Genomic DNA, 19,466 nt, shown 5'->3' with positions numbered 1-19,466 from the left:
TTTCTCCCCACATCTCACTTTTTCTTGCCCTTTCAAGGCTGGATTAACGATCAGGCTAACTGCAGCTAGCCAACCTGTCCTCCGTCATGACGAAATTATCAGGACACTCTCTAGAGTGCTGTCAGTGCTTATCTTGATTCCTTCCTCACAATTCGGAACTCGGCCGGTCTTTCTCCTCATGACAGTGGCAGCTTTCCCAGACGTGAAGCAACTTGAAGAACCAAAGGGAACAGAATTTAAGCCTGACATGGGCCAGCGCATCTCCGCCTGCTGTGTGTGCAGAGGAAAGAGACACAGAGTCTACGGAGATGGCTTGCCATGGGTCTTGACTTCCTCCTTAGAGCCTATCATTGTTAACTGTGCAGGTAGCATGCATTTCCATGATATTCCAGTGCTACTTTATACCATTTATTTTATTCTGTTTTCTTCATTTATAGCCTGCCATTCTCACTGAGACTCAAGGCAGAGTACAATATTGGAAAAAAAAAATGATTCAATCAAACAGCATAAGATATCAGGTGAGGGCCACTGGCTCCCTCGCCTGCTCATGATGTCAGTGTCTACTGCTGTGCCTCATATGTGTAGCGAGGATTGCCAACTTGGTCACTGTGGCTGCCCTACATGGGGCGAGGGCCATCCCTGACTTGGGGCCAGTGTGGCCCCAGTAAAGGGCACTTCCTCAGGTCATCAGCCCACTGGAATGTTTCCTGGTGGTCTTTATTATTATTATTATTATTATTATTATTATTAATAGCCAATCTGCCCCTGACCTTCCTGAGCTCCTCAGGCAGACTGTTCTACAAGATGGTAGCCATCACAGAGATTGCATGTGAATAGGCAGCTGCCAACCTTACTCATTTGCAGAGTGGCATCTTTGGAAGGCTTTGCTTACCTGTGTGAAGCTGTTGCACTCAACCAAGACCCCGAAGGGCTTTGTAGGTGACAACCAAAACCATGAACTGATCTCATAACGGATATAGCCAGTGGAGTGACTGCACAATCGGTGTGACGTGCATGTTCAGCCAAGCCACTGGCAGTTGACAGCCTGTGACATTCTGTACTAATCAGAGTTCTCAAGTAGATTTTATGGATAGACCCATGCAGGGCTTTTTTGTAGCAGGAACTCTTTTGCATATTAGGCTACATCCCCCCTGATGTAGCCAATCCTCCAAGAGCTTACAGGGCTCTTCTTACAGGGTCTCCTGTAAGCTCTTGGAGGATTGTCTACATCAGAGGGGTGTAACTTAATATACAAAGGAATTCCTGCTACAAAAAAAAGCCCAGGACCGATGTAGATTGCATTACAGTAGTCAAGCTTTAAGGTAACCATTGTATGGATCCAAGTGGCCAGATCAGCCTCTGAATTGCATTTGTTATAGCCACAGGAGATTCTAGCTTAGCTCCTATTCCACTCATTTCATCCCCCTCTGCTGTTTTCAGTCCTTATTTGTTGTTGTGCATCAAGTGAAAATCTGAGTACTTGTGATAGCTAGAGAAATTTTTTCTTGTAAGTCAAGTTTTGTGAGTAGATCGGATATCCTAGCTAGGATATAAGTGTAAGGCTTCTTGTTAGAATCTACAGAGAAGAATGCTTCATGCAATGGTAGAATATTCAAACAAAAGTTCTTAAAAAGATGGAGAAGAGGGGAAAGAGTGAAGAAAAGGCACAGGGCTATCTCCCCTTTTTTGAAACCCCATCACTCCTTTCTCCATTTGTAGTGCACAAAGAGAATCGTTCTATTCCTGCTACAAAAAAAGCCCAGGACTGATGTAGATTGCATGACAGTAGTCAAGCTTTAAGATAACCATTGTATTAGTTCCTTCCATCCCCCTCTTGCTTCTGTGTATATTTGAGTTGTGGTGCTCCAATGGAGAATTGGTTGAGATTGCTGATTTTTAGAGTTCAAAATATTTCATTCAGTGGTCTGTCTATTTAAAAGGATGTTTTTCTAGAAGGATAGGCTTTTAAGAACTCATTGCTGAATGCAACTAATTGTTGGCTTTTCACAATGAGCCCCTAAAGTGAACCAAAGATGAGTGAAGAGCTCAACACCCAGTTCCAGAATTAAAGACGTGTCTGTGATTACTTACTGTAGCTGTACCTAAGCAGGCAAATCTAAAATTTTCTTCTACTGAAGATTGCATAGACAACTCCACTAAAATTACCATGTCAGCATGCGTAGTGGTCAGATTCTAAGTTACTGCAGCAATGGAGAAGTATGAAGTAAAGGACAAGTGGGAAAGGAAGCCCAAAGGAATAGCCAAAGAAGGATAAGAAAATTATATATATAGAAAAAAATAGCTTAAGGGCAAGCTAAGTAAAGATGGGGCATGAGGGGAGTTAGTAAGCCATAGCATGGTCTTCACTGGAGGGTCAGAAAATAAAATGAGAATTTCCTATTCTCTATCCTCCTTACCTCAATCACCATCTCTTATGGTGTTTGTCCATGCATGCCCCATAATTCCCGGCATAGCCATTTGAGGTTGTCAAAGAGGACCCATCAATCCTTTTTCATTAGAGGAAAAGCTGGTTGGATCCTACCCAGCATTTGTAGGTTCAGGTGAACCATCACTGGTGCCCAGGATCACCTGTAACACTCAAGAGACCCCATCGATTATGGCAAACTATGGTATATTGTATCTGTCTGGGATCTCCAAGAACTGTAGGTGACATGACCATTTGATGTCAGCTATCTCTATGGCCCTGAAAATAGCACACTGGCTGCTACACACCCTGGTTAGAGATCCATAACATAGTTCCTGTGGTCAGGTTTACTGGTTTCAGTAGGATTTTCTATGACTAACAGTACAGTCCTAGGTAGAGTCGTACCCTTCTAACCCCGCAGCCTTCAATGGATGCAAGAGGGTGTAACTCTGTTTGGGATTGCACTGTTAAGTGCCAAATACAATATCGAAACAGTAAGCGAGAGTGATTTATGACATGTTGATCATTATACAGTATTCTGAGAGCAGCTTTCACCAAACTAATAAACATATAATCTGAGCAGATTCTTTTCTTTTTTCAGGCAAGCTGCTCCCTTGTTTACACCTCTCTTCTGAATTTGGCCCATGGTACTCATTACCTAAACAGCTAGTCATCAGTTTTAAATTATGGCATCTGTGTACTTGTGCATCCTACATTGCAAAACAGTGTTGAGAAAAAGTAATATGTAATAAGATTTAGGTACCATAGGGTTTGGTTTCATATCAAGAACATGCTGGTTCGGCAGCTACGCCACAGTCATTGAGATCGCTGTGTGGCTTCCCAAGATTGTGCAATATTCGTGCATCTCATCAGCGAACAAAAAAAAGGAAAGAAGAACAAATGGTTCCACACTGTCTCCTGCTACTTGTGCTGGGAACCATCATGATTTCTCAAGGCCCAAAGGACCCACCTTCTGCTGAGTCTCTTACTGGCAGCCAGCTACTGCTTTTATGCTAACCCAAAACACCCTGCAGAAATAGCATTCTTTTCACACCTTCGCTTCCTTGAGAAATAGGAAGTTCTGGAACCAGTTTTCAGAAGACTCAACTTTCTGGTAGAGTGTACTAGAGACAGAGTTCTTGTACTACCTTTTGTTCAACAGAATGCTGGTGGAGGATGGTGGAGAATTACAAGTGCCTACAAGACAGTGCTCACCTTTAAATCAGCATTATTCCCCCAAAGGTAATGACATAGTAATAAATCAGGTTATACATCTTTCCAAACAAATAAATAATTCTGACTGTGGTCTGTGCTCAAGAGAACCACCATGCCTTGAGGCTTCCCTGCCCTGGGGCATTGGTAATGACAATGTCAAGGCTGATTCATAATTAACTTGGACTTCAAGTTGGTGCTTGAGTTAATGTCAAATTGTATCCTAATTATTTCACTAAATGACACAGACTAATGACAAAGAGAACTAACAGCCTTTCCCATCTCTAGCGTTCTTCAAATTGATAGTTATTCCCGTGCGAGTAGAGTTGCATTTTTTGCTGATTGAAACTTGACCACTGATCACAGGGGATGTAGAATACTTTTTCAGAGCTTATGTTCAGAGTCACAGAATAATCTGTTAGGATTTACTCTTGGATAATGTATTTATCAGGGTGACATGATATATTCCAGTCTCATCAGATCCTGGAAGCTAAGGAGGGTTGGTACTTAGATGGGAGAACATTAGAGAAGCCATGTTGGATCAGGCCACTGGCCCATCTAGTTCAACACTCTGTGTCACACAGTGGCCAAAAAAACCAAGTGCCATCAGGAGGTCCACCAGTGGGGCTAGAAGCCCACCCATTGTGCCCCCCAAGCACCAAGAATACAGAGCATCACTGCCCCAGACAGAGAGTTCCAACAATACGCTGTGGCTAATAGCCACTGATGGACCTCTGCTCCATACGCTTATCCAATCCCCTCTTGAAACTGGCTATGCTTCAAGAGATCACAAAGGAAGACTCCGCAGAGGAAGGCCACGGCAAACCACTTCTGCTTCTTGCTTCCCTGAATGCCCCTTACTGAGGCCATCATAATTTACTTGTGGCTTGAGGGCTCTTCAGTACATAGTGTATTTGTAGAAGTCCAGTAATACCTGAAAGGTGCTAAGTTAGGGTCCTCTGTCTTCTCTCCCACAAGTAAAACTCTGTAAAGCTGTTTATTCTCTCTTTCCATCCTGGTCCTTCCTTCCTTCAGCCCAGCATGATTCCATGGCAACATCTGAGGATATGCATACTTCTGAAGTATGATTCCTGAACTGGTCCATGGCGATAGCTAACCACGGATGTTTCCAGTCTTGCAAATATCAAAGATGGAGAATGTAGTCAGTGGCCTTGTTCATGAATTCCATGGTTCCATGTCTATGAGGTCAGAGATAATCTGAAACTTTCTTGAAAAACTTATGTTCAGAATGTTCAATTAGAACTCATACATTTCTGATAAGGAATGTGAGGATGGATTTATTCTGTCTCTGGACAGGGAACTGAACTAAGAGCTCTTTTAAAAAGAGAACTTCCACATAACCATAGGTATGTTTGATATAATCAAATTTTTGTATGTTTGAGAAGGTCTAATATTAGGACACCTTGAAGAACTTTTTTTTCAGGCTGCTAAGTGTAGCATTTTCTCCTTTACGGAAATGGCAACAATATCTGCAGTATGCTTTTCATTAAATCCAACAGCAAAGAATAAAACAAATTTCCACGAGGCCGTACAGACTGTGTGTCTCCTCTGTAACCGGATGCAAACGCCTCGAGAACAAAGTGGCTGCTGTCTCTAGACACAAAGTCCTCAGAGTGAAATTGCAGAAAACAGATCACGGTATCGGAGTTGCAAGGGCCACTGAAACAAACGGCTTTATTCAGCCTGAAGCGATCTCTTCCCTCCCCCCCACCCTCTTCTGTATCCATTTAGGGCACCAGGTCTGTGCTCTTTTGCAAATGAAATGGCCTCTCTTTCAAACTCCCCTTTTCCCAGGGCAATTGTTTAATGCCTACCACTTGGGTATCAAACCAGCAAAAGAGGAAGGGGTGCCAGCAATCTATAAACCTTGGTCTGCTCAGCTGATCAGCTCCACAAATCCATCACCGTATTTGTTCTGAGTTGGTTCTGGAGGATAACAGAAAACAGGTCTTATATGCAGATGAACTTTCTTCGGAGGATGTGTGCCAAGTCTTCAGTTTCAAGGACTCTAGCAGATTTCTACAGCCTAGCTATCTGATGAGAAAGGGCCATGGATCAGTGACACAGAGTATTATGCAGAAGGTCCTGGGTTCAGTCCCCAGCATCTCCAGTTCAATAGATCAGGTGATGTGAAAGACCCTGGAGAGCTATGTTGGTCAAAGTAGACAATACTGATCTTCATAGTAGAACAATGGTCTGACTCAACCCTTGTTCACATGGCACAGTGAACACACAAGATCCTGCATGTTCATTAATTTGTAAGAGCCAACATGTCTTCGTGTCCAAGCCCTCTGAACCTTAGGCCATTCCTCCTGGAACATTCATCCACTACCAGCATTGCCAAGGACAAGCCAACACCTGGGAATTGCAGAGTTTTCACTTTAATTGCTCAGGTGACTTCGTGCGTTTAAGAGTCCTCACCTCCACCTTCTCCTCAATCGAGGCTCCAGTTCCGCTTTTTTTTCTAGCATAGGTCCTTTCTCATGTCTGTTATCTGCTGACTTTGGCCACTGCACCTTTGCTGCAGGATTAGGCCATTAGATAGTTAGACTGCAAATGTTTGAGGAGCTGCAAGTTTCTGTAATACTAGTCCAGAAGACCACCACCCTTGTCCTATGGAGGCTATGGGTGCTCGCAGCTGTGACAACACTAGACCTTGAGGGCTACTCTCCTTCCAGCTGCCTGCATGAGCCAACCAGCTCCCTTTCTCCAACAATTTCTTTTTTTTTGGGGGGGGGAGGGTCAAGTCACAGCTGACTCATGGCAACCACATCGTGTTTTCAAGGCAAGAGATGTTCAAAGGTGGTTTGCCATTGCCTCCCTCTGCATAAGGACCCTGAACTTCCTTGGTGGTCTCTCATTCATTCAAGTATTAACCAGGGTTGACCAAGATCTGATGAGACTGGGCCAGCTTGGGCCGCCCAGATCAGGGAGAGAAACTTATACTCTTTCTGAAGAATCATTGGAAGACTAACAGATTCCCCTGAAGAAGCCTCTTGGAAAAATACATAGGGAATATGGGGAGTTTTAACTTAATAATATTTTTTTCACTTTATTTTGCACCATCAGCCTTGGTTTTATCTTTTAACTCTCATCCAGATCAAGGCTGCTTCTCTCAGCTGGTGCCGTTTTCATACTCCTCCCTGCCACTCCATTTGGTATTTCACTGAGCTTGCTCCTGCTTTTGTCCCCAGTAGACCTCTACTCCATGGGGAACATATGAACATATGAAGCTGCCTTATACTGAATCAGACCCTTGGTCCATCAAAGTCAGTATTGTCTGGTGCTGGTTATCATTCCTTCTGCCTGTGCCTTAGTTTCCCCTTTAGATCCACCTTGCCATTCCCCCTATGCTGCAGCTAAGCTGCTGTCTCCCTTAGGAAGACTTTACCACTGAATCTGGGGTTCAGAACCTGAAAAAAAACCTAGACCAATTTTGCACACAGCTTACCCCGCGGTCATGTTCCTGTTCTCTGCGCAGTGCCCGTCGGATTTCCCACTATCTGTGCCGGAGTTACAGGAAGTGCTGCGACTTTTGCGTAGCAAACATAAACTGGGTTTTAGCGGTTTACGTTTGCTACGTGAAAGCCATGACACTTCCTGTAACTCCAGCGCAGATTGTGGGAAATTCGACGGACGCTGCACAGAGAACAGGAAAGTGACCGCGGGGTAAGCTGTGTGCAAAATCGGTACTAGTTTTTTATTGCACATTCAACTGTATATATGCTGAATGTATCATGATGATTATTCAGCCCATACACAAAGAAAAACCAAGTGTGCCGTATGGATTGTATGTGTGGTCAGTATAATTGTAAGGCAGTCTTGTGTGTTCATTTACCTATGGGAAAGATTTGGTCTGCAAAAAGTATTACCATCCTACCTGCTGTTGCAACAAAAAGCAGCAGTGGTTGCTCTAAAGCCATGTAAAGATAAACACTGTGTTTGGCAACCAATACACCCTCTAAGCCGTGGAGTCTTGTGAGCAAAAATTCTTCTTTGTGAGCTACTGGTATTAAAGTTGGAAGCTGCTGCATGAATTAGGTTGCTCTGGGGCCATTTTTCCTGAGCTAAGACAAAAAATGTGTGAGCTGGAGACTAAAAAACTGAGAGCTAGCTCTCACTAACCCAGCTTAGAGGGAACATTGGTAGCAACTTCTAAGACACCTACCCCCTCTTGGTTGTAGAATATGAGAAGAGTCCCGCTGAATCAGATCAATGGTCCATCTAGTTCAGCATCCTGTCTCACAGAGTGCCCAAGCAGTTCTTCTGGTAGTCCAGCAACAGGACATAGAGGTCAAGACCTCCCTCTGTTGTTGTCTCTTGGCTGGGGTTCAGAGAATTAATCTCTCTAAATGTGGAGGTTCCCCTCAGTCTCTGTGGCTAGTAGCCACTGATATGATGTGAATCTGTCTAATTCCCTTATAAGAACATAAGAATCCTGCTGGATCAGACCAGTGGTCCATCTAGTTCAGCAACCTGTCACTGCTCTCTGTTAAGAGGAATATTTGAAACTGCCAGCAACGGACACTGAGGCATGTACTAAGGCCACAGAGGGAAGGACAAGGGAGTAGAGCAGGGGTCCTCAAACTACGGCCCGCGGGCCAGATGCGGCCCACTGAGGATGTTTATGCGGCCCGCCAGGTTATGGCAAAATCAGACCGGAAGTGACTTTCGACCTAAACTCGCGTTAGCAACGCACACTTCCGGCACTGGGCTGAGGCAGCGGAGACAGAGTGTGAGGTGATACCGAGGTGAGGTGAGTTCCCAGGCCGGGGTGTGTGCTGTGGGGAAGGGAGAGAGATGCAGAAGACAGAGAACTGATGGCCCGCGGCCTTGTACAGTAATGGCAGTCCGGCCCTCCAACAGTCTGAGGGACAGTGAACTGGCCCCCTATTTAAAAAGTTTGAGGACCCCTGGAGTAGAGCATAGCTTTCTAGAGGAGACATGTAGTTGGAATTGTGTCTTCAACACTGCTGTACAAGCCCAAAACAAGAGAAAGGAGAGCAGCCACAGGGTCTGACAGTGAGGTAAAGAAGAAACACTTTTCAATTAGATGGGAGTTGCACTTGTTATCCAGATACTACTTGGCTGGGTGGATGGTGCCCCACCTCACTGAAAAGACAGGTGTATAGAGGTTAAGTCGGTGGTCTGTTAGGACTTATGGTGGGGGTGGGGGGAGCAAAATCATACCCTTTTCTCTGGCTTTGCAGTCAAAAATTACAAATAAGGTAGTCTGGCTCCCACCAGATTCAAAAGATGCCACTCAGCACGAGGAGAGCTCTACAGCACACCCATGTGATGGTCTGTCCTAGACACCTTTCATCTGATAATCTGTTCCGGACACCACCACTCATCATGCCAGATGTCTCAGGGTGTACCTCTCTTATTTCTGCCAACTATTTGTGGCCTATAATGAGGACTATTTAATGAAGAACACCCCGTCCATGGAGACAGCATGGAACAAGTGAAAAAAAGGCTTTGCATTTGGCCAGTCCGGCAAAAAACCATCCCCCAATCATTTTCTGCTCAGTCCTCCAATAGCGAGCTGCTATTCCCGTGATATACAAAGAAAGGGTAGGTGAGTTAGCAGCAGTAAAATGCTGTAGGTAAGAGGGGAGAGCAGAATAAAACCAGCCTGCTGCCCTCTCCTGATGAGAGTCTCCTTGAGTCAATTGCATCCTGTGCCATCTTTAAATAGGGCTGGGGCAAATTGATGCACAACAGGATATGCTATGAATGTCTCTTCTGTAAAGATCTTGATTCATGTCATAAAAAAGCAAAAATCCGCACGCCTACAGATTGCTAGTTTGTTCTGATAGGCATTCTCCATTGCCCATATTTGGTCAAAGAGAGACGTTTCTACAGATTCTTTAACATTCCACACTAACGACTTTGCGCTGAAGTGCCAAGCCATTGAGTATACAAGGCCACTCACAGCGAGTCATTTGTGTCTGTTTTCCCCATCCGCTTCTCAAAAGAACCACAAAGACAACAATAAATCATTAGCGTGTGTTTGGCTGTTCCCCACCATGGAGTCGAAAATACTGTGATCCAAAAATGAAAGTTCCATCTTTTCTGTAAAAGGAACAAACAGTCAAAGCCAGAATCCAAATATTTATATGATAATTTAATATGATTCTAAATGTTTGTGTATTAAAAAAAAATAGTGTTTGGAGTGCTCCCCAGTTTTGTCCTGCTTTTGTTCGGGGACTGTGATATGCACAGAGCTTTCAGAATCCAAAATGGCACCCTGTTGCTTTCCAACATGGAAGGAGATGACCTGTTTGCATAGGGGAATGTTAGGGTTGCCAGGTCCAACTCAGGAAATAGCTAGGGAATTTGGGGGTGGAGCCAGGAGACCTTGGGTTTGAAGCCAGGATCAAGGTTGTGACAAGCACAATTGAACTCTGAGGGGGGTTCTGGCCATCACATTTAAAGGGACCACATTCCTTTTAAATGACTTCCTTCCATTGGAAATAATGGAGGATGGGGCACTTTCTTTTGGGGCTCATAGAATTAGACTCCTCGGTCCAATCTTTTTGAAACGTAGGGATTTTTTTAAAGGAGAGGCACCAGTTGCTATGCTGAAGATTTGGTGCCTCTACCTCAAAAAACAGCCCCCTGAGCCCCAGACACCCACGGATCAATTCTCCGTTGCACTCTATGGGGTCTGGTCTCCATAGGGTATAATGGAGTGCCCAATGGACATTTCACTCCCCCCATGCTTTCTGATAACCCTGAAGTGGGGGGAGGGCCTCCAAACCAGGAGATTCCCTGTCCCCCAACTGGGTTGAAGGAGCTGGGCATGTTTAGCCTGGAGAGGAGGAGGCTGAGAGGTGATATGATCACCATCTTCAAGTACTTGAAGGGCTGTCATATAAAGAATGGTGTAGGATTGTTTTCTGTGGCCCCAAAAGGTAGGACCAGAACCAATGGGTTGAAATTAAATCAAAAGAGTTTCTGGCTCAACTTTAGGAAGAACTTCCTGACCATTAGAGTGATTCCTCAGTGGAACAGGCTTCCTTCGGAGGTGGTGGGCTCTCCTTCCTTGGAGATTTTTAAACAGAGGCTAGATGGCCATCTGACAGCAATGAGGATCCTGTGAATTTAGGGGGAGGTATTTGTGAATTTCCTGCATTGTTCAGGGAGTTGGACTAGATGACCCTGGAAGTCCCTTCCAACTCTATGATTCTATGGGGATTGGTAACCCTAGGGAATGTGCCTTTAAAAGCAAAAGGATTATTTAGTTTTGAAGGCTGGTAATTAGTTATTCTTACATATTGTGAGCGAGAGAGAGAGATTTCCTTGCCATATGAGCCAAAAACACAGGGCAGGATCTTCATGTGAACACAGAAAGATACCACATGTTTTGGATTAGTGGTAGAAGCAGGTAGAAGTGGTAGAAGCATTGGGGGCCTTTAGCATAGCTGAAAGCATTGACTGAGGCCTGATCAGACATTCCACCTTTTTATTTACACCGAAACTGTCACTTGGAGCTGTTAATTTGCTGGGGAACTATAACTTACAGGAAAGAATGCCTTATTTCTCCCATACCTTTCCCACAGTATGGTCTGGATTCCACCAGCTATTGAGCTGATGAGAAAGGTGGCAGAGGGACTCCTGTTGTAACTGTCAAAGAGACCGTGCTGGGGATTGTCCACATAGACAAAATCCATGTGGGACAGGGGCCAGAATTACAAGGGGAATTAAGTGACATTGAATGAAAAAGCTAGCTGGCTCCTACCCCAAACCTCCCCATCCCACCAATTATTGTCTTTGAATCGTAGATTCACAGAGTTGGAAGGGGTCATACAGACCATTTAGTCCAACCCCCTGCTCCATGCAGGATCAGCCTAAAGTATCTCTGACAAATAATCATGTAGCCACATTTTGAAGATTGTCAATGAAGCTCTTCTAGCTACCAGTTAGCTACCAGAAGGAGCATCTGAGGGGCAGCAAGCAACATTGCTTGATGAAGAAGAAGAAGAAGAAGAAGATATTGGATTTATATCCCGCCCTCCACTCCGAAGAGTCTCAGAGCGGCTCACAATCTCCTTTACCTTCCTCCCCCACAACAAACACCCTGTGAGGTGGGTGGGGCTGGAGAGGGCTCTCACAGCAGCTGCCCTTTCCAGGACAACTTCTGCCAGAGCTATGGCTGACCCAAGGCCATTCCAGCAGGTGCAAGTGGAGGAGTGGGGAATCAAACCCGGTTCTCCCAGATAAGAGTCCGCACACTTAACCACTACACCAAACTGGCTCTCCTTGATGAATGGCATCATGATGTCACTTCCAGTTTGTACATGGAAGTAATGTTGTTATGCTCTAGGAATTCATTCATCTCTATGGCTTTCTATCTTTGAGATGGACAAAGTTCTAAAGCATCTTGATGTCATTTCCAGATATAAACCAAAAGCGCTAGCACAGAGTTGCATGGAATTGTGCAATGTCACTCCTGGCCTTTGCCTCTTACTCCTTCCGGGAAGAAGATGCCCAGTAGGACCTGGAGCTCAGAAGCAGGAGCTTGCTCGCTGCTCCCAAGGAAGCAGAAGGTGACAGAAGATAGCTCTAAGCTCTTTGTTCTCAATTGGTAGGCCATACAAACAACACTATAAATACCTTTTGTAAAAGAAGGAGGTGGTCAGGGGCAGTTTTGTAGAAAAATAGGTGGCAGAGCTCATTAGCATAACTCATTAGCATATGCTGCCCCCCCCCCCAGCCAAAAGCAACCCGATGCAAGACAGGAGAGTCCCAGGCGAGCAAGGCCTGCTTGGGATGAATAGAGATCCAACTAGCTCAAGCAGGCCTCACTCGCCTTGGGCTCTCCTGGGCCACCGCCCTCCCCAGTAAAAAGGCCAGCAAGCCACCTGCCGTCCAAATCACATAAGAAGTGGAGAAAGGGCCCAGGGTTTAATGAAGGCTGCTGGGGGCATAGCAAAGCCCCTGGTGGCTGGCTTGCTGCCCGCTCTCCTAACCCAGGGATTGCTATGCAGTTGCACCTACTATTCAATGGACAAGGTATTTGGGGAGCAGGGGAGGAACCCTCAGAAAGGTTCAGGAGCTGCGCTTCTGTGAGCTCCTGCTGAATCTGAGGCCTGGAGGTAGTAGTGGAAAGAGCTATCAAGGTGCAGCCAATTTATGGCAACCTTGCTATTGTCTGCCCCTATATAGCAGCTCTGGACTTTGGTGGTTTCCCATCCAAGTCCTGACCGTGGCTTTCTTGACTTAGTCACCAAATCTGATGAGTTCAGGCTAGCTTGGGCCATCCAAGTCAGGAAAGAGAGAGGGAGGGAGGGAGAGAATCATTTGGAGGAAGGCATGATAGTAGTTTTCTTTCTTTTTTGTATTTTTATGTGTGTGTACATGTCTGCATCTAGAGGTCATGGCAACCTCTGGTGACTGACCCCTATTGGGCCATGGAGGATATTCAGAAAGGTGGCTGAATAAATCCTGTCCCCACCTCCTGACTGCTGGTATTCCAAGGAGGTCTCCCATCCAAATACTTGCCAGACTCAATCCAGAATAGTTTATGAGATCTGACAAAGATCGTCCTTGCCTGAGCTATCTAGGTCAAGGTGACAAGATAGTAATTTTCAATACTGGTTTGATTAGGACTGGAAACAGCTTAATACAGTTTTGTTTGACTAACCATTGCCCATTGAACTGATTAGTAAATTATCAACAGGTTAAACAAAACACGCTCAGATATTACCAAAACCTGCTTGAGTAAATTAAGTGTATGTAAAAATATGAAGTTTAATAATTCAGATGGTTACTAATTGTTAGGATAAAATTCCATCTTTTGTTTTTGTTCTCTATTACAACAAATCAACCAACCCAAAATAGATGAAGAACCTATAAATTGTCACTTACTCTGCCATCTGGTTCGCCTTTACCTCTTACCACTATGGCTAATCTACCCACTAAACAGATTTAAAAGTTACAGCCCCATTTAAGAAATAAACCTTCTTTCTTCACCAAATTTCACAGAAGATTTTGCAAGACTATTTAGCATAGTATTCTCAAACCTAAATTTGGTACATTATCGACATTTAAACCCCACATTGCCAACTAACACGGGATGCTTTCAGGATTACGTCAATGTTTGTTCGGCTATGAGTCATGGACAAATTAGTTTCATGGTTGGGTTAGATTTATACATGTCAGGGTGTGAATTTTATACACAGATCAACAAGATGAGACAGATTTAGGTGCAAGAGTATTTATGTAAGGGACTGGGGGGAAAAAGGTCTAGAATTGCAGAAAGAAAAATATGGTCTCTATTGAAGTCATTTACGAAGCAGTTCTAAGCAGAGTTACACTGTTCTAAACCCATTGACTTCAGTGAACCTGGAAGAGTGTGATTGTTCTTAGGATCTCATGCCATTAGTGGTTTGTACAGATAGTCTGTTTATTTGTTTTCAACTCTGTGATTCAAGGAGTTTTGAAGAGGCTGATTTGACTGAGGGTATTAAGTCGGATTCTGGCCAAAGGCTTGTGGTAGAGCAAGTCTGAAAGCGAAAGATATTTATTTACAAAATAAGGTATCTCAAATCCTTAACTAAATATGGACAAGTGCCGCGTGTCAGTCCTTCACTCACAGTCCATGAAACATACCTGAAATGGCAATCATGCATGGATTTCCTTGGTAAGGGACTGCAGAAGGTTACCATGAGGCATAATTGACCCACGCGGACATTTTGGATGAAACGGAAAAGGCGACATATAGCCAGGCCTCCCTTTATAATACACGGCATGGCAAAGCATCATCTATTGTAGCTGAAACAAATTGGAAAATGGTCTTATATGCAGTATGAGGTTCTGCACCCACGCAAATATTTGATATCCATCATCAGCATGTGACATAATAATAATGTTTACTATCCCTCCCCCACGTGTATAAAATCCGACTTAATGGTTGTAAATTTAGCAACAAAGTGAACTTTGATGCTGAAATAACTTTTGTTAGTCTTTAAGGAGCTATTTTACCTCCTGTGCAATTTTGCTATAACAGACCAACACAATGCCACCATGGAATTAGTATTTACATAGCGTCACTACACAGTTGTCGTGGTATTTATAAATACGACTACAGTATGAGGTAATATTTATATAGCATTGCTGAACATTGTATTGTTTTTTGCGACAATCCTTGCAATAACCTTGAAAAGTAGGTCTGTTTTATTTGTTGTATTGTAGTCAAGTTGATCGGGTTTATGCTAGAGTTGTGAATATGAATGTTGTTAACCGCCCTGAGTCCACTTGCGGAGAGGGCGGGATAGAAATTTAAAGTAATAAATAAATAAAGAGTTGCCAGGTCCCCCTGGTCACTGGCATGGTATGAAGGTAGGGTTGCTATCTATCTGTCTGTCTGTCTGTCCGTCCGTCCGTCTGTAATATTTTTATTCCACTCTTTCCATTTTAGAGCTTTTTCCTCCTCCATTTTATTCTTACCACTCTGGGAGGTAGGTTAGCCTGAGGGACAGTGACTGGCCTAGAGACACCCAGTGAGTTTCATGGCTAAATGGTAACATAAGCTTTCCTAGTCCTGTCTTGATACCCTAATGAATGCCTACACCACCCTGGCTTGGCTCCTAATGCTTTTCCAGAGGTGATCCAGTGAATTCATAAGGGGTGAGATTCCAACTATAGTTACTCCCTTCAGCCACAATACTAAATGTGTACTCTTTTGATAATGTTACCTTTTCATTCATTTCTGACCTGGTCTTGCAAGAGTGAAGAGATAATGGATAGAGCTCCCCCTTTCAGGCCATCCAAGTTATTGCATCCATTTGAATTTTGCCCATGGGCACAGTATTCTTCTTTCATTTTGAATTTTATGGCCCAACATTACAAGCAGAACGGACCCAGATGAAGTTTGTACATAGGGATCATTGCTTTGGTCTTTGGGGAAGAGGTTGGTTGAAAAGGATTTTGACTAGCTTTGCATCAAGGAGCTATTTATCCTCATCCTCATAAATGGTAAACTTCTTTTTATTTTTACTTTTTTATTTTAGAGAGAGACTATGGCTCAGTGGTAGAGCATCTGCCTAGCATGCAGAAAGTAGCAGGTTCAATCCCTGGCATCCCCACTCAGTTTGGTTAAGTGTGTAGACTCTAATCTGGAGAACTTTTGTTAGTCTTTAAGGAGCTATTTTGGATGAAGTTGGTTTGATTCCCTACTCCTCCACATGCAGCTGCTGGGTGACCTTGGGGCAGTCACAGTTCTTGAGAGAGCTGCTCTTCTCAAGAGCAGTTCTCTCTCTCTCAGCCCCATCTACCTCTCAGGGTGTCTTTTATGGGGAGAGGAAGGGAAGGACACTGTAAGCTGCTCTGAGACTCTCAGCAAAGGGTGGGGTATAAATCCAATCTATTCTTCAGCTAAAAGAATCAGGTAATAGATGATGTGAAAGATCTCTGCTAAAGATCCCGGAGAGCTGCTGCTAGGCTAAGTAGACAATACTGTCCTTGATGGACCAATGGTTTGTGCTACTTATTCTCATTGTTGGCACTCACTGGGTTCAATCCAACCAGCTTGTCCATTGGTGACAGACAGTGACAGTAAAAAGTCTATGTTGGGGATCATAAGGCATACATGGGCAAAAGGCACATGGACTGGGGCTTTACTAAGGAAGGGGACAGAGTGAGTGAAAAAGTTGATTTGATCTAGCCCAATGTTGTGCTTGTTTTCATGAGTAATATGTAACATTCTACATTTATTCACTGACATACAATATAGATACCTGACATGATATCCATGCTTAGCTATAAATGGGAATTGATGCATGTCTTTCTATTTGATATTTTAAGTGGCAATCTTGTTATGGATATACCCCTTTTATATTTTGACCTTTAGCACTCAGTATCTTTTTTCTGCTCCTGCTGATTCAGGGTCTCTTTTCAGCGATGCAGTGGTGTTTAGTGAATTATGTACCAATTTCATTCTTTGATTTTTTTTTAATCAGAAAGCATCCTGTTAAATTTATAACAAAAAAGTCTGAATTTTAAATGTTGAAGCCAAATTTTAATTTTGAATCACGAATATGTTTGAGTTTGAATGCCAATGTGTTTTTGAATATACTCAGCATTTCATTTCAGCTTTATCATCTACAAATATCACTAGTTTAAACATTCAGAATAATTGCTTCCATACTTCATATTAACCGAACCAATAGAAAAAATGCACTAATCTCCCACCTTGGGTGGTTTGTGGTCCAAACGTTTGCATTCATATTCAAAAATAAATATAAGCAAAATGCCAAACTGGACAACGGAGATTCCTAATCAGATGTTTGGATTTTCTCATCACTTAAAAAGCACATTCCCCCTCTCCCCAGTCAACTCACAACCAATTTATGGCAATCCCATAGGGCAGGGGTGTCAAACTCATTTGTTCTGAGGGCTGGATCTGACATAAATGAGACCTTTTTGAGCTAGGCCACATTGGGCTGGGCCGAGCCATGTCGGGCTGGGCCATGTGTGTACCTATTTAAGATTAGGTAGCAGAGATACAAATTTTATAAAGAACACAGACAAACACAAATATATTTTTTGAAAAAACTTAAAACATGCTTAAAAACATTAGCCCTCATTGGTCTTAAAGATGATTTTTGCATTTCTCCCATGGGATCCAGGAAACAGGGCAAAGGAAACTCTGGCTCTTTCCTTCCTTCCCCAGGGGACCAGGAGGGGGAGGAACCTCAGCCAATAGAAGGAAGCGAGGCTTGGTTCAGCAGCTCTGCTGTGCAATTGAAAGAGCCTGGCAAAGCAAGCTATTCCTCCCCCCTCCTCCCCAAGGGAGGAGCCTCAACCAATGGAAAAAATAGAGGTTTTGCTCTGTAGCTCCTGTGCGATTGAGCAAGCCTTGCAAAGCAAGCTGTTATGCACAAGGAAGCAAGAGAGAGGGAGAAGGAAGCTGATGACAGCCAATCACTTGGGGGCCTGATAGGAGCCTTCCGGGGGCCTGATTCGGCCCCTGAACTGCATGTTTGACACCCCTGCCATAGGGTTTCCAAGGCAAGAGACTTTCAGAGGTGGTCTGCCATTGCCTGCCTCTGAGTAGCAATCCTGGACTTCCTTGGTGATCTCCCACAAAATACTAACCAGGCCTGACTCTGTTCAGCTTTAGAGAACTAATGAGATTGGCTAGCATGGGTGGGCTATCCAAGGCAGGGCAATGCAGCTACTAAAAGCAAAATAGCAGCTACAAGCTAAAGGGTATTTTAGCTGGTCTTCTGGGCCATTTTCCAAGTAGAGACAACACTATCCTTCCCCAATTATTGCCTGTCAGCTATGTTGTTCAAGCTATTTGGCAAATACATTTATGTTCCAGTATTCCAAGAGTCTGAATGATTTTCCTTTCCTATCTGTCTGGAATGTCTAATAATTTGAATTTATAGATAATCACGATAGGAAGACACTTGCTGAATTTAAGGTTTAGGTCTGACCCTGTGAACATACTCACTAATATATTTCAGTAAATGTATTAGTAGCTGATTATAGCTAATTGGGATCAATCAAAATTTTGACAATCAATAAATATGCATAATCTAATTTTTATCAGATTTTATCAGATTTTATCAGATTTTATCAGGGTTACCAAATTTCTATGATTTGGTAACCCTCAGAAACATTTGAACATTCTTCTGCTAACTTGTTGTTTTTTGTTTCAGTTTCCTGGCCAGAGTCAGGGAAAGCATAGGAGATATTTGCTGGATGTCATCCAACCAGAATAGTTTGCTAGTGTTCCCACCGCATGTGATCATCTTGACTGGCGTTTCTTTGTGGTGTTTCCAAGTTCTTCCACACATTGCAAGAGCTCAGTGATTTGGGGAGAGACAAAGTTTCGTGTTATCCTGTGGGCAGCCAGGCAGGGTTGAGCAGACTAGAAAAGGATATAACTGCAGAAGGTAAGTCTCCTTTCCCCATTAGAGACAGCTTACTTGATTTGCAGATTAGAGTGTAGATACGGCTTCAAAAATCAAGGTAGGGGGAGTGTGATCAAAGCAGAGGACCACGCCCTGTTTAGAATGCCTGTTCTGGAAGAAACAACATAGGTTAAATACTTTGCTTGTACCTGTTGGCAGGCAGACTATGGGGACAGAGGAAGAAGTGAAAGTCGTCCCCCCCCTCCAGTGATAGGTAGTTTGACTACTTTGCAGATGCAGGAGCGAGACAGAGGATAACACTTTATCTCACCATCAGCAAGCAGCAACCTAAACAACACAAGATGTAAGAGATCGGGGATTTAAGAGAGAACCACAAACAAACTGATAAATGGTTATCTCCACATCTTTAAATTCATCATGCAGAGTCTTCCTTGGTGGTGTCCCATCCAGGTGCTGACCTGACCTGATGAGACAGGGCTATACCATGCTGCCTCCCCTCCCTCATGCTACTAGAAACAACAATAAAAGCATGCATAGTGTTAACAGGCAAAGACATTATAGAACAACAGGTATCTCTCCCCCCACCCCCCCACTGCCCAACAGCACTGTGCTCTGCAGGTAAGAACTTGCTGGTGATCCCTGGCCTGAGAGACATTGGCTTAACATGCCCTGGCTCCAACCTGGTGGAACTCTCTGCCGAATGTTCGTGCCCTGCGGGACTTCATGCAATTCTGCAGGGCCTGCAAAGCAGAGGTCCTCTTGTGGATCAAAAACTGGCTAATTAATAGAAAACAGAGAGTGAGTATAAATGGGCAGTCTTCACAGTGGAAGACGGTAATCAGCGGGGTGCTGCAGGGCTCAGTACTGGGTCCCATGTTCTTTAACTTGTTCATTAATGATCTGGAGTTGGGAGTAAGTAG

General features: G+C 43.8%; 1 protein-coding gene across 1 annotated transcript in view; it reads right to left on the bottom strand.

Moving 5' to 3' along the window:
- Nucleotides 1-6,627, bottom strand: part of SPRY2 (sprouty RTK signaling antagonist 2) — a 98,489-nt gene extending 91,862 nt beyond the window's left edge. Inside the window, exon 1 of the mRNA XM_060233628.1 lies at nt 6,614-6,627. The gene's annotated coding sequence lies outside the window, so the exon portion shown is untranslated. The remainder of the gene's footprint in view (nt 1-6,613) is intronic.
- Between the last annotated feature and the right edge of the window lie 12,839 nt (nt 6,628-19,466).

The sequence above is a fragment of the Heteronotia binoei genome, chromosome 3 (genome assembly GCF_032191835.1).
Source record: "Heteronotia binoei isolate CCM8104 ecotype False Entrance Well chromosome 3, APGP_CSIRO_Hbin_v1, whole genome shotgun sequence".
Classification (NCBI taxonomy): Eukaryota; Metazoa; Chordata; class Lepidosauria; order Squamata; family Gekkonidae; genus Heteronotia; species Heteronotia binoei.
The sequence above is the reverse complement of the archived record's forward strand: the minus strand, read 5'-3'. Positions and strand labels throughout refer to the sequence as shown.